This window comes from Pleurodeles waltl, chromosome 4_1, assembly GCF_031143425.1.
Source record: "Pleurodeles waltl isolate 20211129_DDA chromosome 4_1, aPleWal1.hap1.20221129, whole genome shotgun sequence".
Taxonomy (NCBI): Eukaryota; Metazoa; Chordata; class Amphibia; order Caudata; family Salamandridae; genus Pleurodeles; species Pleurodeles waltl.
Genome location: NC_090442.1, coordinates 72,682,509 through 72,709,355, shown reverse-complemented (window position 1 = coordinate 72,709,355; position 26,847 = coordinate 72,682,509). Strand labels below are relative to the sequence as shown.

At 61.8% G+C, this 26,847-nt stretch overlaps 1 protein-coding gene across 4 annotated transcripts in view; it reads right to left on the bottom strand.

Moving 5' to 3' along the window:
• ST3GAL3 (ST3 beta-galactoside alpha-2,3-sialyltransferase 3) overlaps positions 1–26,847 on the bottom strand; it is an 807,542-nt gene that overhangs the window by 404,905 nt on the left and 375,790 nt on the right. The gene's annotated exons all lie outside the window — the stretch shown is intronic.

The window sequence follows — 26,847 nt, the reverse complement described above, 5'->3', positions numbered from 1 at the left end:
CGTATTTAGAGCCTGGGTCAGTGCGCGCATCCTCAGCTTGTCATTTCACAACAAGGTGTTGAGAGGGCAAAGATCCAAAATAGGACAAAGGCCTCAGTACACCTTATGCACAAAGAAGTAGTAGGAATTAGACAGTCTCCACTTCCATGACTTGTAGCCTCTCTATGGCTCCTTTGGCAAAAAGAGCCTGCACACCCCTCCCCCCATCACAAAACAGACTGATGGTCCTGTGGAACGCAGCTCTAATGTAGATATCGGGAGCACCAGGTCAGGTCGAAAAGTAATAGTAGGGCATAGCTTCCCTGCACAATTTGAAAAACCCACTTATGGGTTGTAACGCTCTGCCACCCTCGAAAGAAGTGACTCACCCTGCCTCTTACTGGATGCCTGGCTGTCTCTTAGGGTGCACTACAACGACTTGGAAGTTGTTGCCAGAGGGGTGGGGAATTTTTAAGTATGCTGCTTTTGATGGCCTGGTCTTTGTCCCTGTAGCCCTTCCTAGACAATTAGTTATGTATCCGTTGATGACTGTACTTCACCTGCGCCCTTGAGAACCGGACACAGTAATCCAGGCGGGGCCTTCCAAGCACAGTTGTCTCGTCAATGATTTTACTGCAAATGTTACAGTGATATTATCAATGATGTCATAGAAGATGTCATGAGTGATGTAATATCTGGGGTAATTAGCGGTGCATGGCGAGGGTGCGAGTTATAGTTACCTTAGGGCACAAGTTATAGTTACTTGAAAAAATTAACTATAAAAGCTGAATTTCTCTGTTTTTGCGAATGTAAAATCTGAACCTAACTATAACGTCCCTGTAACCTTTGTTTTTAAAATCTGAACCAAACTATAACGCCCCTGTAACCTTTGTTTGTTAGTGAATTTCTGAGGTTTTTCTCTGCAGTAAGATGCCTAGCGCGATGCACGGTGGTGGGGCTGGACGCAGGGCCTGGCATTATGCTGCACCCCCACCCAAGCTTGCTGCTCCCACCCTCCCAACTCCTTTCTGCCACCCATCGTACAAGACCATGCCCCTGTTCCCTCATACAGCTCTCTGTGGGGTAATCGAGGGGAGTCCTCCAGAAGATGCCAGGCACGTGCTTCCGAGCCGGACATGGTAGCCGGATGCAATACTTCAAGCGAGGCTTCTGAAATGGGCCCAACAGCCCAGGCTGTTAGAAATGGACAAGAGGCCTCTAAAACTAGACACAATACCACAGAAGAGGCCTGGAGTGATGTGGGCTGGAGTGATGTGTTTAACAGCCTGCCCCCCTCACCCTGCATTCCTCCGGCTCCCACGCACCGGGTCGTCCTGGGCGGGCACGCGCCTGTGAGTGCGAAGGCATGTGGGGTGCGTGGTCCTCCCTGGGGGGCTGTTGCATGGGGGTAGACGTGTGCCTTCGCTGCTGAGATCACACGGTCGCTGCTACGGGATGTGACGTTAAATAAACCTTGGTTTGATAACAGCGTGGCTCGCCGGGAGTACTCAAAGCCCGTTTGTTTGCTTTTCTCTGGCGTGCTGTACAGTTCGTGCTCAGTGACGCGTCTAGGCGCTAAAAGGTGCCCGCCGGCGGCAGAGCGCCAGCCTGGCACCGACCCAGGGCTCCGAGGCTGATGGGAACAAGTACAGTCAGGCCGGGAGCAGAAGCAGAAAGAGTACTGTGCGATGCCACACGCTGGGGGTGAAGGATTGCCAGAAGAAGTGGGCAGTTACCTAGGGCGGAGTCCGACAGTCGACAAGTACATTTATTTTTTACCACTATGGAGAAAGACACGGGGGACGACAGAAAACGTGAGCATGAGTCTGTTCTGCTCTCTCAGTGGTTGCATTGTGGAATATCTTGCGGGGTGAAGGCGCCGGCTGCTGGGATGAGCGGCCTCGCCTCGCACTCCAGTACTGACCCAGCAGTGGCCGCCTTGTGGTAATGTTGCCCGTCATTACCCGGGGTTATACCTCTGAGTCGGTTGTACGGAGCATCTTCCACTCCTCCTCAATAGGACAGATTTTCATTGTACAATATTTTTAGACATAATAGAAGTGGTTCACTCTTAGTGAGTACGTGACTGGACACCGGTATGTACTGGCGGTGGTCTGCATCAGCCCCACGCACCTCCAAGGCGTAGGCCTTGCCTGGTCGGCCACTGCTGACCCCGCGGAGCCGAGAAGACCACGGGCCAGCACCGGACCCCTGCAGAGAGTCACCAGCATCCGGGGCAGGCGGGAAGCCATGCAGAGCCACCCTGGGGACGGGAAGTGCCACCTCCCTGGGGTTGGATGTGGGGGGGGGGGGGGGGGGGGCGGTCTCCAATGAGATCACAAGGTAAGCAGAGCACCTCTGCAAGGAGTCACCAGCATCCGGGAAGCCATGCAGAGCCCCTGGGGACGGGCAGTGCCACCTCCCTGGGGTTGGATGTGGGGGGGGGGGCGGTCTCCAATGAGATCACAAGGTAAGCAGAGCACCTCTGCAAGGAGTCACCAGCATCCGGGAAGCCATGCAGAGCCCCTGGGGACGGGAAGTGCCACCTCCCTGGGGTTGGATGTGGGGGGGGGGGGCGGTCTCCAATGAGATCACAAGGTAAGCAGAGCACCTCTGCAAGGAGTCACCAGCATCCGGGAAGCCATGCAGAGCCCCTGGGGACGGGAAGTGCCACCTCCCTGGGGTTGGATGTGGGGGGGGGGGGGGGCGGTCTCCAATGAGATCACAAGGTAAGCAGAGCACCTCTGCAAGGAGTCACCAGCATCCGGGAAGCCATGCAGAGCCCCTGGGGACGGGAAGTGCCACCTCCCTGGGGTTGGATGTGGGGGGGGGGGCGGTCTCCAATGAGATCACAAGGTAAGCAGAGCACCTCTGCAGGGAGTCACCAGCATCCGGGGCAGGCGGGAAGCCATGCAGAGCCCCTGGGGACGGGAAGTGCCACCTCCCTGGGGTTGGATGTGGGGGGGGGGGGGCGGTCTCCAATGAGATCACAAGGTAAGCAAGAGCACCTCTGCAAGGAGTCACCAGCATCCGGGAAGCCATGCAGAGCCCCTGGGGACGGGAAGTGCCACCTCCCTGGGGTTGGATGTGGGGGGCGGCCTCCAAAGAGAACACGAGGTCAGCACCGGCCACTGCAGGGAGGCACCGATCTCCAAGAGCGAGCAGGAGGGGAAGGTTGAATCGGAACACCGAGGGTCCTGGAGAAGAGCCGAGGCCCAGCGGCTCAGGCTGGAGCTGTGAGCACACAAGGCCCGGGTCCTTGGAAAGTGCTAGCGGAGGCGCACGGGCCGGCGGGGAGGGTTACTGAAGTCCCACACGCCTCTCCTCTTCCAGGAAGCTTGCAGTCGGATGGACACCCGGGCGGTCCCCTCCACTGTCCCCTCACGTGGAACCCTCTGGACCTCTGCACAGGGAAGAGCGACAACATGCATAACAGACCACACTGACCCCCACTGGCACAAATGGCCCACCAGAGTGGCAGGGAGAGCTAGGAACCGGAAATGAATATTATGATTGAAAGGAGCCGGTGAAGGTACGCCAGAGAGGCCCGGTATGGCAGGGTCACCAGAGAGAGTATATGAGTGAGTGTGTGTGTGTTTTAGTTGCACAAGAACATTCACTCCACCAGCTGTGCCCTGGCACAGGAGGGTGTCCACGTAGAAAAGGGTTTGGCAAAATAAGATCCCAGCTCGGCCTCAACAGTGTGATCTGAGGCATGTCAGCTCGCCGAACTGCAGACCCCAGTGAACTGTTAAGCAGCAGGATGGGGGATTCACGCAAGAAAGATAAATAAATCATCGAGCGGCGAAGAAACGTGAAAAGCGCAGTTCACTACAGAAGAGGCGGCACCGACAGCGAGAGGGGGTGCAGCATCAGTGGAAACCCTTGGGGTGCAGGTCACCCCAGCAGGGCAGAGACGGGCTCACTTCTCCTGTCACCGATGACAGGAGAGGAAAGGAACCAGCGAGGGGAGGGCTGGGTTCAGTACTCCAGAGCCCGCTCGGGTCAGGGTAGGCTCCGTGGGCTGTCAGCAGATGGGCCCCGAGAGTCGATGACACGAGATGTCAGCAGCTGGATCTGAGCTCAACATCCACACTCCAGGACGAACTCACGCAGAGAACTCACACCTGTCATCACGCACCGCACGCACACAACGCAGGTAAGTAGCCCCCTACAGACCTCTCAATGTGGAGGGCATAGAGCCCTCTGCGCACCGTGCAGCACCCAGAGCCCTCTGCGCACCGTGCAGCACCCAGAGCCCTCTGCTCAGCACCCAGAGCCCTCTGCTCAGCACTCTCTGCTAAGCACACAGGGCCCTCTGCTCACCACGCAGCACCCAGGGCCCTCTGCTCGGCACCCAGGGCCCTCTGCTCGGCACCCAGGGCCCTCTGCTCGGCACCCAGCACCCAGAACCCTCTGCTCAGCACACAGCACCCAGAGCCCTCTGCGCACCGTGCAGCACTCAGAGCCCTCTGCTCACCCAGCAGCACCCAGGGCCCTCTGCTCACCCAGCAGCACTCAGGGTCCTCTGCTCGGCACACAGGGCCCTCTGCTCGGCACCCAGGGCCCTCTGCTCACCACACAGCACCCAGAACCCTCTGCTCAGCACACAGCACCCAGAGCCCTCTGCGCACCGTGCAGCACCCAGGGCCCTCTGCTCAGCACTCTGGGCCCTCTGCTCACCCTGCAGCACTCAGGGTCCTCTGCTCGGCACACAGGGCCCTCTGCTCGGCACCCAGGGCCCTCTGCTCGGCACCCAGGGCCCTCTGCTCGGCACCCAGGGCCCTCTGCTCGGCACCCAGGGCCCTCTGCTCACCCTGCAGCACCCAGGGCCCTCTGCTCACCCTGCAGCACCCAGGGCCCTCTGCTCACCCTGCAGCACACCCAGAGCCCTCTCCTCACCCTGCAGCACACCCAGAGCCCTCTGCTCAGCACCCAGAGCCCTCTGCTCAGCACACAGGGCCCTCTGCTCAGCACACAGGGCCCAGAGCCCTCTGCTCACCCTGCAGCACCCAGGGCCCTATGCGCACAGTGCAGCACCCAGAGCCCTCTGCGCACCCTGCAGCACCCAGAGCCCTCTGCTCACCCTGCAGCACCCAGAGCCCTCTGCTCACCCTGCAACACCCAGAGCCCTCTGCTAAGCACGCAGCACACAGGGCCCTCTGCTCACCGCGCAGCACACAGGGCCCTCTGCTCACCGCGCAGCACCCAGGGCCCTCTGCTCACCGCGCAGCACACAGGGCCCTCTGCGCACCCTGCAGCACCCAGAGCCCTCTGCTCAGCACACAGGGCCCTCTGCTCACCACGCAGCACCCAGAGCCCTCTGCGCACCGTGCAGCACCCAGAGCCCTCTGCGTACCGTGCAGCACCCAGAGCCCTCTGCTCGGCACACAGGGCCCTCTGCTCGGCACCCAGGGCCCTCTGCTCGGCACCCAGGGCCCTCTGCTCACCCTGCAGCACCCAGAGCCCTCTGCTCACCCTGCAGCACCCAGAGCCCTCTGCTCAGCACCCAGAGCCCTCTGCTCAGCACCCAGAGCCCTCTGCTCAGCACCCAGGGCCCTCTGCTCAGCACACAGGGCCCTCTGCGCACCGCGCAGCACACAGGGCCCTCTGCGCACCGCGCAGCACACAGGGCCCTCTGCGCACCGCGCAGCACACAGGGCCCTCTGCGCACCGCGCAGCACACAGGGCCCTCTGCGCACCGTGCAGCACCCAGAGCCCTCTGCGCACAGTGCAGCACCCAGAGCCCTCTGCGCACCGTGCAGCACCCAGAGCCCTCTGCTAAGCACACAGGGCCCTCTGCTAAGCACACAGGGCCCTCTGCTCACCACGCAGCACCCAGGGCCCTCTGCTCGGCACTCAGGGCCCCCTCTGCTCGGCACTCAGGGCCCCCTCTGCTCGGCACTCAGGGCCCCCTCTGCTCGGCACTCAGGGCCCCCTCTGCTCGGCACTCAGGGCCCCCTCTGCTCGGCACTCAGGGCCCCCTCTGCTCACCACACAGGGCCCCCTCTGCTCACCACACAGGGCCCCCTCTGCTCACCACACAGGGCCCCCTCTGCTCACCACACAGGGCCCCCTCTGCTCACCACACAGGGCCCCCTCTGCTCACCACACAGGGCCCCCTCTGCTCACCACACAGGGCCCCCTCTGCTCACCACACAGGCCCCCCTCTGCTCACCACACAGGGCCCTCTGCTCACCACACAGGGCCCTCTGCTCAGCACACAGGGCCCTCTGCTCACCACACAGGGCCCTCTGCTCAGCACACAGGGCCCTCTGCTCAGCACACAGCACCCAGAGCTCTCTGAGCACCGTGCAGCACTCAGAGCCCTCTGCTCAGCACTCAGGGCCCTCTGCTCAGCACTCAGGGCCCTCTGCTCAGCACTCAGGGCCCTCTGCTCAGCACACAGCACACAGAACCCTCTGCGCACCGTGCAGCACTCAGGGCCCTCTGCTCAGCACTCAGGGCCCTCTGCTCAGCACTCAGGGCCCTCTGCTCAGCACTCAGGGCCCTCTGCTCAGCACTCAGGGCCCTCTGCTCAGCACTCAGGGCCCTCTGCTCCGCACACAGGGCCCTCTGCTCCGCACACAGGGCCCTCTGCTAAGCAAACAAAGCCCTCTGCGCACCGTGCAGCACCCAGAGCCCTCTGCTCACCCTGCAGCACCCAGGGCCCTCTGCTCACAGTGCAGCACCCAGAGCCCTCTGCGCACCCTGCAGCACCCAGAGCCCTCTGCTAAGCACACAGCACACAGGGCCCTCTGCTCACCACATAGCACACAGGGCCCTCTGCTCACCACGCAGCACACAGGGCCCTCTGCTCACCACGCAGCACCCAGAGCCCTCTGCGCACCGTGCAGCACCCAGAGCCCTCTGCGCACCGTGCAGCACCCAGAGCCCTCTGCTCACCCTGCAGCACTCAGAGCCCTCTGCTCACCCTGCAGCACTCAGAGCCCTCTGCTCGGCACTCAGGGTCCTCTGCGGGCCCTCTGCTCGGCACACAGGGCCCTCTGCTCGGCACACAGGGCCCTCTGCTCACCCTGCAGCACTCAGAGCCCTCTGCTCGGCACTCAGGGTCCTCTGCGGGCCCTCTGCTCGGCACACAGGGCCCTCTGCTCGGCACACAGGGCCCTCTGCTCGGCACACAGGGCCCTCTGCTCGGCACACAGGGCCCTCTGCTCGGCACACAGGGCCCCCTCTGCTCGGCACACAGGGCCCCCTCTGCTCGGCACACAGGGCCCCCTCTGCTCGGCACACAGGGCCCTCTGCTCGGCACACAGGGCCCTCTGCTCGGCACACAGCACCCAGAGCCCTCTGCGCACCGTGCAGCACTCAGAGCCCTCTGCTCACCCTGCAGCACTCAGAGCCCTCTGCTCGGCACTCAGGGCCCCCTCTGCTCGGCACTCAGGGCCCCCTCTGCTCGGCACTCAGGGCCCCCTCTGCTCGGCACTCAGGGCCCCCTCTGCTCGGCACTCAGGGCCCCCTCTGCTCGGCACTCAGGGCCCCCTCTGCTCGGCACTCAGGGCCCCCTCTGCTCGGCACTCAGGGCCCCCTCTGCTCGGCACTCAGGGCCCCCTCTGCTCGGCACTCAGGGCCCCCTCTGCTCGGCACACAGGGCCCCCTCTGCTCGGCACACAGGGCCCTCTGCTCGGCACACAGGGCCCTTTGCTCGGCACACAGGGCCCTCTGCTCGGCACACAGGGCCCTCTGCTCAGCACACAGGGCCCTCTGCTCAGCACACAGCACCCAGAGCCCTCTGCGCACCATGCAGCACCCAGAGCCCTCTGCTCACCCTGCAGCACTCAGAGCCCTCTGCTCACCCTGCAGCACTCAGAGCCCTCTGCTCAGCACTCAGGGCCCTCTGCTCAGCACACAGGGCCCTCTGCTCAGCACACAGGGCCCTCTGCTCAGCACACAGGGCCCTCTGCTCAGCACACAGGGCCCTCTGCTCAGCACACAGGGCCCTCTGCTCAGCACACAGGGCCCTCTGCTCAGCACACAGGGCCCTCTGCTCAGCACACAGGGCCCTCTGCTCAGCACACAGGGCCCTCTGCTAAGCAAACAAAGCCCTCTGCGCACCGTGCAGCACCCAGAGCCCTCTGCTCACCCTGCAGCACCCAGGGCCCTCTGTTCACAGTGCAGCACCCAGAGCCCTCTGCGCACCCTGCAGCACCCAGAGCCCTCTGCGCACCCTGCAGCACCCAGAGCCCTCTGCTCACCACGCAGCACACAGGGCCCTCTGCTCACCACGCAGCACACAGGGCCCTCTGCTCACCATGCAGCACCCAGAGCCCTCTGCGCACCACGCAGCACCCAGAGCCCTCTGCGCACCACGCAGCACCCAGAGCCCTCTGCGCACCACGCAGCACCCAGAGCCCTCTGCGCACCGTGCAGCACCCAGAGCCCTCTGCTCACCCTGCAGCACTCAGAGCCCTCTGCTCACCCTGCAGCACTCAGAGCCCTCTGCTCACCCTGCAGCACTCAGAGCCCTCTGCTCACCCTGCAGCACTCAGAGCCCTCTGCTCACCCTGCAGCACTCAGAGCCCTCTGCTCAGCACTCAGGGTCCTCTGCTCGGCACACAGGGCCCTCTGCTCGCCAATCCAGAGGCACTAAGATGACATGGGTCTGGTCATTCCCACTCTTCTTCAAAATTCAGGGCAGGAGAAGCAGTGGCGGGAAGGCGTACAGGAGTGCCATGCGCCATTCTTTGCTGAATGAGTCTCAAAGAAAAAGCCTTCATGGAACTCCAGCATGCAAAAGTGTGGATGTTGCACGTTCTCTGTAGTGGCGAAGAGATCAAGCCAGGATTCTTCCAATTGTTGGAAGCTGCCTATACCACCTCTGGTGTTCTTGCCAGTAATGATGCAATAGCCCTCCGTGGTTGAGTTCATCCTCCCTGGTGTTTAGAGATCCTGCCAGAGATGAACAACCAGGGAAATGCCCCAGTGATTCAGCCAGTGTCAGTGGTGCAGGATCCCTGGCACAGGACCGCAACCCGCCCTGACCGATGACCTCCAACACCAAATGAAACACCCACAACTCCTGCAAATTTATGCGGCAGTGGGTCTCCACCTCCCACAGATGGCCTCCATAGTGAGGCATCAATCACCCCAGTCGGCTTTGGGTTGGGTAGGGAGAGGGGTCTGCCCCTGGTCCCACTGTGGCCATGCTTCCACCAGTACAGATCTTTTGCAGTCTCTTCTGAAACCTGGATGAAGTCCAACAGGTTACCCTGGTGCTGGACCCACAGAGACTTCAGATACTACTGCAGAGCCTGCATGTGACATTTGGCATGGCCAGCCAGCAGGCCAAGAAGCGCCAGAGCCATCTTCACTCAGGTCTAGGAAAGAGGCTAAAATATGGGGTTCATAGCTCAAATGTCCTGGGCTTGTTGGTCTGAAAGAGAGGCCTGAAAGCACATCGTATCCAAGATGGCTTTGATAAAAGGAAGCCTCTGCAACAGGTGTGACTTTGGCATGGTGATTTGAGAACCCCAGCGATGTCAGGACGTTTGCTTTTGTTTGGAAGTGGCCAACAACTGATTGTGGCCATCCTGCCTTCAACGGCCAATTGTTGATATAGCAGAAAACTGGTAACCCCAACCTCCAAAGATAGGCAGTGACCATTGCCATCACCTTTGTGAACACTCAAGAGGCACGGGTGAGTCCAAATGGGGGCAGAGCAAGCTGAAAGCGCTTGAGGCCCATTTTGAGCCGCAGGTAGGCCTGCAGGATAGGGATGTGAAAATAGGGATCCAGCAGGTCCACTGTCGCCATCCAATCTCTGGCATCCATCGTATTTAGAGCCTGGGTCAGTGCGCGCATCCTCAGCTTGTCATTTCACAACAAGGTGTTGAGAGGGCAAAGATCCAAAATAGGACAAAGGCCTCAGTACACCTTATGCACAAAGAAGTAGTAGGAATTAGACAGTCTCCACTTCCATGACTTGTAGCCTCTCTATGGCTCCTTTGGCAAAAAGAGCCTGCACACCCCTCCCCCCATCACAAAACAGACTGATGGTCCTGTGGAACGCAGCTCTAATGTAGATATCGGGAGCACCAGGTCAGGTCGAAAAGTAATAGTAGGGCATAGCTTCCCTGCACAATTTGAAAAACCCACTTATGGGTTGTAACGCTCTGCCACCCTCGAAAGAAGTGACTCACCCTGCCTCTTACTGGATGCCTGGCTGTCTCTTAGGGTGCACTACAACGACTTGGAAGTTGTTGCCAGAGGGGTGGGGAATTTTTAAGTATGCTGCTTTTGATGGCCTGGTCGTTGTCCCTGTAGCCCTTCCTAGACAATTAGTTATGTATCCGTTGATGACTGTACTTCACCTGCGCCCTTGAGAACCGGACACAGTAATCCAGGCGGGGCCTTCCAAGCACAGTTGTCTCGTCAATGATTTTACTGCAAATGTTACAGTGATATTATCAATGATGTCATAGAAGATGTCATGAGTGATGTAATATCTGGGGTAATTAGCGGTGCATGGCGAGGGTGCGAGTTATAGTTACCTTAGGGCACAAGTTATAGTTACTTGAAAAAATTAACTATAAAAGCTGAATTTCTCTGTTTTTGCGAATGTAAAATCTGAACCTAACTATAACGTCCCTGTAACCTTTGTTTTTAAAATCTGAACCAAACTATAACGCCCCTGTAACCTTTGTTTGTTAGTGAATTTCTGAGGTTTTTCTCTGCAGTAAGATGCCTAGCGCGATGCACGGTGGTGGGGCTGGACGCAGGGCCTGGCATTATGCTGCACCCCCACCCAAGCTTGCTGCTCCCACCCTCCCAACTCCTTTCTGCCACCCATCGTACAAGACCATGCCCCTGTTCCCTCATACAGCCCTCTGTGGGGTAATCGAGGGGAGTCCTCCAGAAGATGCCAGGCACGTGCTTCCGAGCCGGACATGGTAGCCGGATGCAATACTTCAAGCGAGGCTTCTGAAATGGGCCCAACAGCCCAGGCTGTTAGAAATGGACAAGAGGCCTCTAAAACTAGACACAATACCACAGAAGAGGCCTGGAGTGATGTGGGCTGGAGTGATGTGTTTAACAGCCTGCCCCCCTCACCCTGCATTCCTCCGGCTCCCACGCACCGGGTCGTCCTGGGCGGGCACGCGCCTGTGAGTGCGAAGGCATGTGGGGTGCGTGGTCCTCCCTGGGGGGCTGTTGCATGGGGGTAGACGTGTGCCTTCGCTGCTGAGATCACACGGTCGCTGCTACGGGATGTGACGTTAAATAAACCTTGGTTTGATAACAGCGTGGCTCGCCGGGAGTACTCAAAGCCCGTTTGTTTGCTTTTCTCTGGCGTGCTGTACAGTTCGTGCTCAGTGACGCGTCTAGGCGCTAAAAGGTGCCCGCCGGCGGCAGAGCGCCAGCCTGGCACCGACCCAGGGCTCCGAGGCTGATGGGAACAAGTACAGTCAGGCCGGGAGCAGAAGCAGAAAGAGTACTGTGCGATGCCACACGCTGGGGGTGAAGGATTGCCAGAAGAAGTGGGCAGTTACCTAGGGCGGAGTCCGACAGTCGACAAGTACATTTATTTTTTACCACTATGGAGAAAGACACGGGGGACGACAGAAAACGTGAGCATGAGTCTGTTCTGCTCTCTCAGTGGTTGCATTGTGGAATATCTTGCGGGGTGAAGGCGCCGGCTGCTGGGATGAGCGGCCTCGCCTCGCACTCCAGTACTGACCCAGCAGTGGCCGCCTTGTGGTAATGTTGCCCGTCATTACCCGGGGTTATACCTCTGAGTCGGTTGTACGGAGCATCTTCCACTCCTCCTCAATAGGACAGATTTTCATTGTACAATATTTTTAGACATAATAGAAGTGGTTCACTCTTAGTGAGTACGTGACTGGACACCGGTATGTACTGGCGGTGGTCTGCATCAGCCCCACGCACCTCCAAGGCGTAGGCCTTGCCTGGTCGGCCACTGCTGACCCCGCGGAGCCGAGAAGACCACGGGCCAGCACCGGACCCCTGCAGAGAGTCACCAGCATCCGGGGCAGGCGGGAAGCCATGCAGAGCCACCCTGGGGACGGGAAGTGCCACCTCCCTGGGGTTGGATGTGGGGGGGGGGGGGGCGGTCTCCAATGAGATCACAAGGTAAGCAGAGCACCTCTGCAAGGAGTCACCAGCATCCGGGAAGCCATGCAGAGCCCCTGGGGACGGGCAGTGCCACCTCCCTGGGGTTGGATGTGGGGGGGGGGGGGGGCGGTCTCCAATGAGATCACAAGGTAAGCAGAGCACCTCTGCAAGGAGTCACCAGCATCCGGGAAGCCATGCAGAGCCCCTGGGGACGGGAAGTGCCACCTCCCTGGGGTTGGATGTGGGGGGGGGGCGGTCTCCAATGAGATCACAAGGTAAGCAGAGCACTTCTGCAAGGAGTCACCAGCATCCGGGAAGCCATGCAGAGCCCCTAGGGACGGGAAGTGCCACCTCCCTGGGGTTGGATGTGGGGGGGGCGGTCTCCAATGAGATCACAAGGTAAGCAGAGCACCTCTGCAAGGAGTCACCAGCATCCGGGGCAGGCGGGAAGCCATGCAGAGCCACCCTGGGGACGGGAAGTGCCACCTCCCTGGGGTTGGATGTGGGGGGGGGGGCGGTCTCCAATGAGATCACAAGGTAAGCAAGAGCACCTCTGCAAGGAGTCACCAGCATCCGGGAAGCCATGCAGAGCCCCTGGGGACGGGAAGTGCCACCTCCCTGGGGTTGGATGTGGGGGGGGACGGTCTCCAATGAGATCACAAGTTAAGCAGAGCACCTCTGCAAGGAGTCACCAGCATCCGGGAAGCCATGCAGAGCCCCTGGGGACGGGCAGTGCCACCTCCCTGGGGTTGGATGTGGGGGGGGGGCGGTCTCCAATGAGATCACAAGGTAAGCAGAGCACCTCTGCAAGGAGTCACCAGCATCCGGGAAGCCATGCAGAGCCCCTGGGGACGGGAAGTGCCACCTCCCTGGGGTTGGATGTGGGGGGGGGGGGGGGGCGGTCTCCAATGAGATCACAAGGTAAGCAGAGCACTTCTGCAAGGAGTCACCAGCATCCGGGAAGCCATGCAGAGCCCCTGGGGACGGGAAGTGCCACCTCCCTGGGGTTGGATGTGGAGGGGGCGGTCTCCAATGAGATCACAAGGTAAGCAGAGCACCTCTGCAAGGAGTCACCAGCATCCGGGAAGCCATGCAGAGCCCCTGGGGACGGGAAGTGCCACCTCCCTGGGGTTGGATGTGGGGGGGGGGGGCGGTCTCCAATGAGATCACAAGGTAAGCAGAGCACCTCTGCAAGGAGTCACCAGCATCCGGGAAGCCATGCAGAGCCCCTGGGGACGGGAAGTGCCACCTCCCTGGGGTTGGATGTGGGGGGGGGGGGGGCGGTCTCCAATGAGATCACAAGGTAAGCAGAGCACCTCTGCAAGGAGTCACCAGCATCCGGGAAGCCATGCAGAGCCCCTGGGGACGGGAAGTGCCACCTCCCTGGGGTTGGATGTGGGGGGCGGCCTCCAAAGAGAACACGAGGTCAGCACCGGCCACTGCAGGGAGGCACCGATCTCCAAGAGCGAGCAGGAGGGGAAGGTTGAATCGGAACACCGAGGGTCCTGGAGAAGAGCCGAGGCCCAGCGGCTCAGGCTGGAGCTGTGAGCACACAAGGCCCGGGTCCTTGGAAAGTGCTAGCGGAGGCGCACGGGCCGGCGGGGAGGGTTACTGAAGTCCCACACGCCTCTCCTCTTCCAGGAAGCTTGCAGTCGGATGGACACCCGGGCGGTCCCCTCCACTGTCCCCTCACCTGGAACCCTCTGGACCTCTGCACAGGGAAGAGCGACAACATGCAGAACAGACCACACTGACCCCCACTGGCACAAATGGCCCACCAGAGTGGCAGGGAGAGCTAGGAACCGGAAATGAATATTATGATTGAAAGGAGCCGGTGAAGGTACGCCAGAGAGGCCCGGTATGGCAGGGTCACCAGAGAGAGTATATGAGTGAGTGTGTGTGTGTTTTAGTTGCACAAGAACATTCACTCCACCAGCTGTGCCCTGGCACAGGAGGGTGTCCACGTAGAAAAGGGTTTGGCAAAATAAGATCCCAGCTCGGCCTCAACAGTGTGATCTGAGGCATGTCAGCTCGCCGAACTGCAGACCCCAGTGAACTGTTAAGCAGCAGGATGGGGGATTCACGCAAGAAAGATAAATAAATCATCGAGCGGCGAAGAAACGTGAAAAGCGCAGTTCACTACAGAAGAGGCGGCACCGACAGCGAGAGGGGGTGCAGCATCAGTGGAAACCCTTGGGGTGCAGGTCACCCCAGCAGGCCAGAGACGGGCTCACTTCTCCTGTCACCGATGACAGGAGAGGAAAGGAACCAGCGAGGGGAGGGCTGGGTTCAGTACTCCAGAGCCCGCTCGGGTCAGGGTAGGCTCCGTGGGCTGTCAGCAGATGGGCCCTGAGAGTCGATGACACGAGATGTCAGCAGCTGGATCTGAGCTCAACATCCACACTCCAGGGCGAACTCACGCAGAGAACTCACGCCTGTCATCACGCACCGCACGCACACAACGCAGGTAAGTAGCCCCCTACAGACCTCTCAATGTGGAGGGCATAGAGCCCTCTGCGCACCGTGCAGCACCCAGAGCCCTCTGCGCACCGTGCAGCACCCAGAGCCCTCTGCAGCACCCAGAGCTCTCTGCTAAGCACCCAGGGCCCTCTGCTCACCACGCAGCACCCAGGGCCCTCTGCTCGGCACCCAGCACCCAGAACCCTCTGCTCAGCACACAGCACCCAGAGCCCTCTGCGCACCGTGCAACACTCAGAGCCCTCTGCTCACCCTGCAGCACCCAGGGCCCTCTGCTCGGCACACAGGGCCCTCTGCTCGGCACCCAGGGCCCTCTGCTCGGCACCCAGGGCCCTCTGCTCGGCACCCAGGGCCCTCTGCTCGGCACCCAGCACCCAGAGCTCTCTGCGCACCGTGCAGCACTCAGAGCCCTCTGCGCACCGTGCAGCACCCAGAGCCCTCTGCGCACCGTGCAGCACCCAGAGCCCTCTGCGCGCCGTGCAGCACCCAGAGCCCTCTGCTCAGCACTCTCTGCTAAGCACACAGGGCCCTCTGCTCACCACGCAGCACCCAGGGCCCTCTGCTCGGCACCCAGGGCCCTCTGCTCGGCACCCAGGGCCCTCTGCTCGGCACCCAGGGCCCTCTGCTCGGCACCCAGCACCCAGAACCCTCTGCTCAGCACACAGCACCCAGAGCCCTCTGCGCACCGTGCAGCACTCAGAGCCCTCTGCTCACCCTGCAGCACCCAGGGCCCTCTGCTCACCCTGCAGCACCCAGGGTCCTCTGCTCGGCACCCAGGGCCCTCTGCTCACCACACAGCACCCAGAACCCTCTGCTCAGCACACAGCACCCAGAGCCCTCTGCGCACCGTGCAGCACTCAGAGCCCTCTGCTCACCCTGCAGCACCCAGGGCCCTCTGCTCAGCACTTCGGGCCCTCTGCTCACCCTGCAGCACTCAGGGTCCTCTGCTCAGCACACAGGGCCCTCTGCTCAGCACCCAGGGCCCTCTGCTCGGCACCCAGGGCCCTCTGCTCGGCACCCAGGGCCCTCTGCTCGGCACCCAGGGCCCTCTGCTCACCCTGCAGCACCCAGGGCCCTCTGCTCACCCTGCAGCACCCAGAGCCCTCTGCTCACCCTGCAGCACCCAGAGCCCTCTGCTCAGCACCCAGAGCCCTCTGCTCAGCACACAGGGCCCTCTGCTAAGCACACAGGGCCCAGAGCCCTCTGCGCACCCTGCAGCACCCAGAGCCCTCTGCTCACCCTGCAGCACCCAGGGCCCTATGCGCACAGTGCAGCACCCAGAGCCCTCTGCGCACCCTGCAGCACCCAGAGCCCTCTGCTCACCTTGCAGCACCCAGAGCCCTCTGCTCACCCTGCAACACCCAGAGCCCTCTGCTAAGCACGCAGCACACAGGGCCCTCTGCTCACCACGCAGCACACAGGGCCCTCTGCTCACCGCGCAGCACCCAGAGCCCTCTGCTCACCGCGCAGCACACAGGGCCCTCTGCGCACTGTGCAGCACCCAGAGCCCTCTGCGCACCCTGCAGCACCCAGAGCCCTCTGCGCACCCTGCAGCACCCAGAGCCCTCTGCTCAGCACACAGGGCCCTCTGCTCACCACGCAGCACCCAGAGCCATCTGCGCACCGTGCAGCACCCAGAGCCCTCTGCGCACCGTGCAGCACCCAGAGCCCTCTGCTCAGCACACAGGGCCCTCTGCTCAGCACACAGGGCCCTCTGCTCAGCACACAGGGCCCTCTGCTCAGCACCCAGGGCCCTCTGCTCACCACACAGCACCCAGGGCCCTCTGCTCAGCACCCAGGGCCCTCTGCTCGGCACCCAGGGCCCTCTGCTCACCGCACAGCACCCAGAACCCTCTGCTCAGCACACAGCACCCAGAGCCCTCTGCGCACCGTGCAGCACCCAGGGCCCTCTGCTCACCCTGCAGCACCCAGGGCCCTCTGCTCACCCTGCAGCACCCAGGGTCCTCTGCTCGGCACTCAGGGCCCTTTGCTCGGCACACAGGGCCCTCTGCTCGGCACACAGGGCCCTCTGCTCGGCACCCAGAACCCCCTGCTCAGCACACAGCACCCAGAGCCCTCTGCACACCGTGCAGCACTCAGAGCCCTCTGCTCACCCTGCAGCACCCAGGGCTCTCTGCTCAGCACTCCGGGCCCTCTGCTCACCCTGCAGCACTCAGGGTCCTCTGCTCAGCACACAGGGCCCTCTGCTCGGCACACAGGGCCCTCTGCTCGGCACCCAGGGCCCTCTGCTCGGCACCCAGGGCCCTCTGCTCGGCACCCAGGGCCCTCTGCTCGGCACCCAGGGCCCTCTGCTCGGCACCCAGGGCCCTCTGCTCGGCACCCAGGGCCCTCTGCTCGGCACCCAGAGCCCTCTGCTCACCCTGCAGCACCCAGAGCCCTCTGCTCAGCACCCAGAGCCCTCTGCTCAGCACCCAGAGCCCTCTGCTCAGCACCCAGAGCCCTCTGCTCAGCACACAGGGCCCTCTGCTCACCCTGCAGCACCCAGAGCCCTCTGCTCACCCTGCAGCACCCAGAGCCCTCTGCTCACCGTGCAGCACCCAGAGCCCTCTGCGCACCCTGCAGCACCCAGAGCCCTCTGCGCACCCTGCAGCACCCAGAGCCCTCTGCTCACCCTGCAGCACCCAGAGCCCTCTGCTCACCCTGCAACACCCAAAGCCCTCTGCTAAGCACACAGCACACAGGGCCCTCTGCTCACCACGCAGCACACAGGGCCCTCTGCTCACCACGCAGCACCCAGGGCCCTCTGCTCACCACGCAGCACCCAGAGCCCTCTGCTCACCACGCAGCACACAGGGCCCTCTGCGCACCACGCAGCACCCAGGGCCCTCTGCTCACCCTGCAACACACAGGGCCCTCTGCTCACTGCGCAGCACACAGGGCCCTCTGCTCACCGCGCAGCACACAGGGCCCTCTGCTCACCGCGCAGCACACAGGGCCCTCTGCGCACCGCGCAGCACACAGGGCCCTCTGCGCACCGCGCAGCACACAGGGCCCTCTGCGCACCGCGCAGCACCCAGAGCCCTCTGCGCACCGCGCAGCACCCAGAGCCCTCTGCGCACCGTGCAGCACCCAGAGCCCTCTGCGCACCGTGCAGCACCCAGAGCCCTCTGCTAAGCACACAGGGCCCTCTGCTCACCACGCAGCACCCAGAGCCCTCTGCTCGGCACCCAGGGCCCTCTGCTCGGCACCCAGGGCCCTCTGCTCGGCACCCAGGGCCCTCTGCTCGGCACCCAGGGCCCTCTGCTCGGCACTCGGGGCCCCCTCTGCTCGGCACTCGGGGCCCCCTCTGCTCGGCACTCGGGGCCCCCTCTGCTCGGCACTCGGGGCCCCCTCTGCTCGGCACTCGGGGCCCCCTCTGCTCGGCACTCGGGGCCCCCTCTGCTCAGCACTCGGGGCCCCCTCTGCTCAGCACTCGGGGCCCCCTCTGCTCAGCACTCGGGGCCCCCTCTGCTCAGCACTCAGGGCCCTCTGCTCAGCACTCAGGGCCCTCTGCTCAGCACACAGGGCCCTCTGCTCAGCACACAGGGCCCTCTGCTCAGCACACAGGGCCCTCTGCTCAGCACACAGGGCCCTCTGCTAAGCAAACAAAGCCCTCTGCTCGGCACCCAGGGCCCTCTGCTCGGCACACAGGGCCCTCTGCTCGGCACACAGGGCCCTCTGCTCGGCACACAGGGCCCTCTGCTCGGCACACAGCACCCAGAGCCCTCTGCGCACCGTGCAGCACCCAGAGCCCTCTGCTCACCCTGCAGCACTCAGAGCCCTCTGCTCACCCTGCAGCACTCAGAGCCCTCTGCTCGGCACTCAGGGTCCTCTGCTCGGCACACAGGGCCCTCTGCTCGGCACACAGGGCCCTCTGCTCGGCACACAGGGCCCTCTGCTCGGCACACAGGGCCCTCTGCTCGGCACACAGGGCCCTCTGCTCGGCACCCAGTGCCCTCTGCGCACCGTGCAGCACCCAGAGCCCTCTGCTCACCCTGCAGCACTCAGAGCCCTCTGCTCACCCTGCAGCACTCAGAGCCCTCTGCTCGGCACCCAGGGTCCTCTGCTCGGCACCCAGGGCCCTCTGCTCACCACACAGCACCCAGAACCCTCTGCTCAGCACACAGCACCCAGAGCCCTCTGCGCACCGTGCAGCACTCAGAGCCCTCTGCTCACCCTGCAGCACCCAGGGCCCTCTGCTCAGCACTTCGGGCCCTCTGCTCACCCTGCAGCACTCAGGGTCCTCTGCTCAGCACACAGGGCCCTCTGCTCAGCACCCAGGGCCCTCTGCTCGGCACCCAGGGCCCTCTGCTCGGCACCCAGGGCCCTCTGCTCGGCACCCAGGGCCCTCTGCTCACCCTGCAGCACCCAGGGCCCTCTGCTCACCCTGCAGCACCCAGAGCCCTCTGCTCACCCTGCAGCACCCAGAGCCCTCTGCTCAGCACCCAGAGCCCTCTGCTCAGCACACAGGGCCCTCTGCTAAGCACACAGGGCCCAGAGCCCTCTGCGCACCCTGCAGCACCCAGAGCCCTCTGCTCACCCTGCAGCACCCAGGGCCCTATGCGCACAGTGCAGCACCCAGAGCCCTCTGCGCACCCTGCAGCACCCAGAGCCCTCTGCTCACCTTGCAGCACCCAGAGCCCTCTGCTCACCCTGCAACACCCAGAGCCCTCTGCTAAGCACGCAGCACACAGGGCCCTCTGCTCACCACGCAGCACACAGGGCCCTCTGCTCACCGCGCAGCACCCAGAGCCCTCTGCTCACCGCGCAGCACACAGGGCCCTCTGCGCACTGTGCAGCACCCAGAGCCCTCTGCGCACCCTGCAGCACCCAGAGCCCTCTGCGCACCCTGCAGCACCCAGAGCCCTCTGCTCAGCACACAGGGCCCTCTGCTCACCACGCAGCACCCAGAGCCATCTGCGCACCGTGCAGCACCCAGAGCCCTCTGCGCACCGTGCAGCACCCAGAGCCCTCTGCTCAGCACACAGGGCCCTCTGCTCAGCACACAGGGCCCTCTGCTCAGCACACAGGGCCCTCTGCTCAGCACCCAGGGCCCTCTGCTCACCACACAGCACCCAGGGCCCTCTGCTCAGCACCCAGGGCCCTCTGCTCGGCACCCGGGGCCCTCTGCTCACCGCACAGCACCCAGAACCCTCTGCTCAGCACACAGCACCCAGAGCCCTCTGCGCACCGTGCAGCACCCAGGGCCCTCTGCTCACCCTGCAGCACCCAGGGCCCTCTGCTCACCCTGCAGCACCCAGGGTCCTCTGCTCGGCACTCAGGGCCCTTTGCTCGGCACACAGGGCCCTCTGCTCGGCACACAGGGCCCTCTGCTCGGCACCCAGAACCCCCTGCTCAGCACACAGCACCCAGAGCCCTCTGCACACCGTGCAGCACTCAGAGCCCTCTGCTCACCCTGCAGCACCCAGGGCTCTCTGCTCAGCACTCCGGGCCCTCTGCTCACCCTGCAGCACTCAGGGTCCTCTGCTCAGCACACAGGGCCCTCTGCTCGGCACACAGGGCCCTCTGCTCGGCACACAGGGCCCTCTGCTCGGCACCCAGGGCCCTCTGCTCGGCACCCAGGGCCCTCTGCTCGGCACCCAGGGCCCTCTGCTCGGCACCCAGGGCCCTCTGCTCGGCACCCAGGGCCCTCTGCTCGGCACCCAGAGCCCTCTGCTCACCCTGCAGCACCCAGAGCCCTCTGCTCAGCACCCAGAGCCCTCTGCTCAGCACCCAGAGCCCTCTGCTCAGCACCCAGAGCCCTCTGCTCAGCACACAGGGCCCTCTGCTCACCCTGCAGCACCCAGAGCCCTCTGCTCACCCTGCAGCACCCAGAGCCCTCTGCTCACCGTGCAGCACCCAGAGCCCTCTGCGCACCCTGCAGCACCCAGAGCCCTCTGCGCACCCTGCAGCACCCAGAGCCCTCTGCTCACCCTGCAGCACCCAGAGCCCTCTGCTCACCCTGCAACACCCAAAGCCCTCTGCTAAGCACACAGCACACAGGGCCCTCTGCTCACCACGCAGCACACAGGGCCCTCTGCTCACCACGCAGCACCCAGGGCCCTCTGCTCACCACGCAGCACCCAGAGCCCTCTGCTCACCACGCAGCACACAGGGCCCTCTGCGCACCACGCAGCACCCAGGGCCCTCTGCTCACCCTGCAACACACAGGGCCCTCTGCTCACTGCGCAGCACACAGGGCCCTCTGCTCACCGCGCAGCACACAGGGCCCTCTGCTCACCGCGCAGCACACAGGGCCCTCTGCGCACCGCGCAGCACACAGGGCCCTCTGCGCACCGCGCAGCACACAGGGCCCTCTGCGCACCGCGCAGCACCCAGAGCCCTCTGCGCACCGCGCAGCACCCAGAGCCCTCTGCGCACCGTGCAGCACCCAGAGCCCTCTGCGCACCGTGCAGCACCCAGAGCCCTCTGCTAAGCACACAGGGCCCTCTGCTCACCACGCAGCACTCAGAGCCCTCTGCTCGGCACCCAGGGCCCTCTGCTCGGCACCCAGGGCCCTCTGCTCGGCACCCAGGGCCCTCTGCTCGGCACTCGGGGCCCCCTCTGCTCGGCACTCGGGGCCCCCTCTGCTCGGCACTCGGGGCCCCCTCTGCTCGGCACTCGGGGCCCCCTCTGCTCGGCACTCGGGGCCCCCTCTGCTCAGCACTCGGGGCCCCCTCTGCTCAGCACTCGGGGCCCCCTCTGCTCAGCACTCAGGGCCCTCTGCTCAGCACTCAGGGCCCTCTGCTCAGCACACAGGGCCCTCTGCTCAGCACACAGGGCCCTCTGCTCAGCACACAGGGCCCTCTGCTCAGCACACAGGGCCCTCTGCTAAGCAAACAAAGCCCTCTGCTCGGCACCCAGGGCCCTCTGCTCGGCACACAGGGCCCTCTGCTCGGCACACAGGGCCCTCTGCTCGGCACACAGGGCCCTCTGCTCGGCACACAGCACCCAGAGCCCTCTGCGCACCGTGCAGCACCCAGAGCCCTCTGCTCACCCTGCAGCACTCAGAGCCCTCTGCTCACCCTGCAGCACTCAGAGCCCTCTGCTCGGCACTCAGGGTCCTCTGCTCGGCACACAGGGCCCTCTGCTCGGCACACAGGGCCCTCTGCTCGGCACACAGGGCCCTCTGCTCGGCACACAGGGCCCTCTGCTCGGCACCCAGTGCCCTCTGCGCACCGTGCAGCACCCAGAGCCCTCTGCTCACCCTGCAGCACTCAGAGCCCTCTGCTCACCCTGCAGCACTCAGAGCCCTCTGCTCGGCACTCAGGGTCCTCTGCTCGGCACACAGGGTCCTCTGCTCGGCACACAGGGCCCTCTGCTCGGCACTCAGGGCCCCCTCTGCTCGGCACTCAGGGCCCCCTCTGCTCGGCACTCAGGGCCCCCTCTGCTCGGCACTCAGGGCCCCCTCTGCTCGGCACTCAGGGCCCCCTCTGCTCGGCACTCAGGGCCCCCTCTGCTCGGCACTCAGGGCCCCCTCTGCTCGGCACTCAGGGCCCCCTCTGCTCGGCACTCAGGGCCCCCTCTGCTCGGCACTCAGGGCCCCCTCTGCTCGGCACGCAGGGCCCCCTCTGCTCGGCACGCAGGGCCCCCTCTGCTCGGCACGCAGGGCCCCCTCTGCTCGGCACGCAGGGCCCCCTCTGCTCGGCACTCAGGGCCCCCTCTGCTCGGCACACAGGGCCCTCTGCTCGGCACACAGGGCCCTCTGCTCAGCACACAGGGCCCTCTGCTCAGCACACAGCACCCAGAGCCCTCTGCGCACCGTGCAGCACCCAGAGCCCTCTGCGCACCGTGCAGCACCCAGAGCCCTCTGCTCACCCTGCAGCACTCAGAGCCCTCTGCTCACCCTGCAGCACTCAGAGCCCTCTGCTCGGCACTCAGGGTCCTCTGCTCGGCACACAGGGCCCCCTCTGCTCGGCACTCAGGGCCCCCTCTGCTCGGCACTCAGGGCCCCCTCTGCTCGGCACTCAGGGCCCCCTCTGCTCGGCACTCAGGGCCCCCTCTGCTCGGCACTCAGGGCCCCCTCTGCTCGGCACTCAGGGCCCCCTCTGCTCGGCACTCAGGGCCCCCTCTGCTCACCACACAGGGCCCACTCTGCTCACCACACAGGGCCCACTCTGCTCACCACACAGGGCCCACTCTGCTCACCACACAGGGCCCACTCTGCTCACCACACAGGGCCCCCTCTGCTCACCACACAGGGCCCCCTCTGCTCACCACACAGGGCCCCCTCTGCTCACCACACAGGGCCCCCTCTGCTCACCACACAGGGCCCCCTCTGCTCACCACACAGGGCCCCCTCTGCTCACCACACAGGGCCCTCTGCTCACCACACAGGGCCCTCTGCTCACCACACAGGGCCCTCTGCTCAGCACTCAGGGCCCTCTGCTCAGCACACATCACCCAGAGCCCTCTGCTCACCACGCAGCACTCAGGGCCCTCTGCTCGGCACCCAGGGCCCTCTGCTCAGCACTCAGGACCCTCTGCTCAGCACACATCACCCAGAGCCCTCTGCTCACCCTGCAGCACCCAGGGCCCTCTGCTCGGCACCCAGGGCCCTCTGCTCACCACGCAGCACACGGGCCTAGCCACAGAACTCTCAACATGGAGCCCTCCGGGCCCTGTACTCACTTCATGTGACCCATAAGGGCAATAATCAGGAAGGCCCAGAAGAACAACAGGCAGCCTAAGCCAAGGGAACGGCACGATTAGTGAAGTACGAACAGCGCCATGTTTGCAACAACCACACATCGTGAAAAGGTCCCGGAAGAGCCACAGGGGACACACAACGTTCAATGAAGAAATAAAGCACTGAAATAAAGGCAGTAATCACGGCACAACCAAAAGAAAGGCTTAAGACACCACCACGAAGCCAGGCCTTAGCTGGGCTAAGAGAATGTTTACTTCGTCCCCAAAGCTGCCCCATCGGCAACAATCCGAGGCCCAATGAAAAAAGCACAGAACAACAGAGGGTCTACCCTCGTGTTGTATCAACCTGTTCATTCAAGTGTAAACGCTGCATCCATTACACCGATCAACGTATTACCCGAAGGGCTAAAACAGTGAGAGGGCCGACCCCCCTTCGTTAACACCTTGTTCACTCAAGTGCAAACCCTTCATTAACCACAACAATCCGCGCACAAGCTGACGGGCTAAGACACCAAGAGGGTCCCATGGTGTTAGCAGCCTGTGTATTGACGACACAACTGGCATCCTGTGCAGCGAACAGCAGACCTCCCCCCACACGTCCCTGCGCCGCTCCCTACAAGGGTCGGACCCCCCAGTTCTTGGCACCTGATAAAGAGCTCTTGACGTGTTTCCAAACAGCCCGGGGAGGTGACGCCTGTGCCCTGCTGGGCGCTGTACCTACCGGCATGATCAGCACCTGGGGGCGCCACGCCAGTGCCTGGAAGGCACTTTATAGGCTATAAAACCTGCCCTGGACACAGAGCCTTTCATCAGCTAACCCCAGGGGCAAGGTCGCTGCTTGTAAGGCTGCATCAGGGGAGGTCATCAGAGGTCAGGGGCAGAAGGGGACGCCGCCCACGGAGGTGAAGCACGGGTTTACTGCCAGACTCCAGGGAGATGAAGGGGCGGCCTGACCTCCGCGGGCTCACCTGGTCCCTGTCCTCCATCTGGGGGGTCGGAAGGGCACGGGGGAGTGAAGACGCACCTCTTTAAAGAGCACTATGTCACAGTGCAATAACTGTCCGCACCCCCAGGTACCCCTCTCCTGTGACTTCCTTGCCTTAATGCTGGTCTTTGATCCTGTACAGCGCTCCGCTGCCCTTTGGCTAGGTTTGTGCTATAGAAATACCATATATATATCCATTCATCTATTCATCCGTCTCTTTAATTGAACTTAAGCTGCCATCCATCAGGCAGGGTGTGTTCTGAGCATCTGACCCGCTGCATTGGAATCAGGGGTGGACAGGCCTCTATGGAGACACTGAACTGTCCATAAAGGCCAGAACATTTCACAACCACAGGTCCCTCCAGTTCTCTGCGAGATTCAAATTCCTGTCCTATGAAAACCATTTGGAAGGAATTCTCAAGGACATCACTTCTTTAATCAGTCAAGTAAACCGAATGTGCAGCAAAGCACCAACATTCACCTTGGGAATGGTGTCCAGTCGGCAAAGCTGGCGCAAGAAACCCTTGGAATCCTGTGTTGTATTGGAATTCTGATGTTCACTCTTTTTCTGCTGTCCCGTAACAAAGTCTGGGTGAGTGAGACCCTAAGCGAGTGGCCTAAAATGAGCGAGTGTGATTCCGTTGGTACGCGGTGGGCTCTGGAGCACCCCCGCGGCCGGATGACTGTGTGGTGTGCACAATTCCAGGATACAGTCTGGTGCATGGAGATGTTCAAAAGCTGAGCTATCTGCAGGTAGAAGTATCCATCAGAATATTGCTCTGTGTGATCTTCCTTATGGGTTCACTTGGCAAGCCTCCAAGCTGAAGAAAACTCTTGAACTGAGGAGTTTTTATGAGGCTTGGCTTGCGAACCGGAATACGTACTGCTGACCAAATCATTGAACCTGACAATACCGATTCTGACACGCTACTTACCTGATGGGCTCTGATTCGCAGTTTAACTCCACAAAGAGCTGAATGAATACTAGACTCCGCTGATCCAATACTTTGAAGAGATGCCACAAGTGAACCTGTACAACACTGTGGTTGGGCTTCGGGACCAAGGATGTCCAACAGAGGTTCAGAAGGGCTGGATCCATTCCATATGTTCACACAACATAAACTTACAAACAACCAAACGGAACTTAAGTACATGTCTACCCTCTTTTAGACATTTGTGGAATTATATGTTGCTCTTCTCACCTGGCTCCAACCTGGGGGTCAAGAAGAGGCTCACATGGGGTGACATAAATACCGGTTCACCCAGTGTGAAAAACATCCTCATCTAGAATACAAAACATTCAGCTGCAAGAGAGTCCTGGGTCACCAGTAAAACACTGAGCAGGTTTGGAGCAGAGTAACCCCGGGCAGAGAACAGGAGGGGGGGAGAGGAATCTATTCTGAGACCCCAAACTGTACACACAATGTCAAAGTCAGTACAAGGGATAAGAAAGGGTACCAGGAAGAGCTTCAGTCAAAAGACAAAAGCAGCATTCTTACCACTGTGGACATATTTTTTAAAGTCCTCACCTTGAGCATGGTGTCTGGCTTTGACAGTATTATGTGTAATATTACGCCCGCCTTTTGAGGCTACATCTCTAGTACTGTGTAAAGCTCCGGGTGGCACACCGCGCTTTTTCTGTGCAGTTCTAGTGGTCATACCTTGGGCAACGCGTCCATTTCTAAGGCCACACCTTGAGCATTGCGCCCACTTATGGAGACACAGAGGGACTGTCATGTCCGCTTATGGAGGCCACTGCTGAAGTATCCAGCTAAGAAGCGCCTGGCGTTCGAGCTTGGTACTGGAGGCCACACTTGGAGCCCCGTGCCTAGCAAGGGACAGCACACCTGAGTACCAGGCCAAGTGCTGGATGTCACCCTGGAGCATCATATCCAGTAAAGGAGATCACACCTCGAGTACTGTGTGCAGGTATGCAGGCCAGAAACTGAGGATCATATCCAATTATGGAGGTCACGCCTGGAGTACTGTGTGCAGTTATGGAGGACACAACTGGAGTAATGTGTACAGTTACAGAGGCCATGACTGGAGCATCGTATACAGTAAAATAGAGGCCACATCTGGAGTATTGTGTGCAGCTATAGTGGCCACAACTGGAGCATCGTATACAGTAATGGAGAATACACCTGGAGTATTGTATGAAGTTATGGTCGACACAACTGGAGTAATGTGTACAGGTATAGAGGCCACGATTGGAGCATCGCATCTAGTGATTGAGGTCACACCCGGAGTACTGTGTACAGCTGTAGAGGGCACGACTGGAGCATCGTATCCAGTAATCAAGGCCACAACTGGAGTACTGTGTGCAGTTATAGTGGCCACAACTGGAGCATCGTATCCAGTGACTGAGGTCACACCTGGAGTACTATGTGCAGTTATGGATGACACACCTGGAGTAATGTGTACAGTTAAGAAGGGTGCGTCTTCTAAAGGATAAGGACATATTAGAGAAAACCTAGAGTAACTAGTACGCTGACAGATCTGCCCTGGAAATCCTACAACGAGAAATGTGGGGTGTGCGTCTGTGTTGTCGAGAGTGCGGCTGTAGGTACCATATGTACATTTCATTAACAGGTAAGTATGGGGTAAGGCTTCTTAAATACAGGCTCGGGAGTAAGGAATTCCTCTTATTTATTTGTGTATTTAGT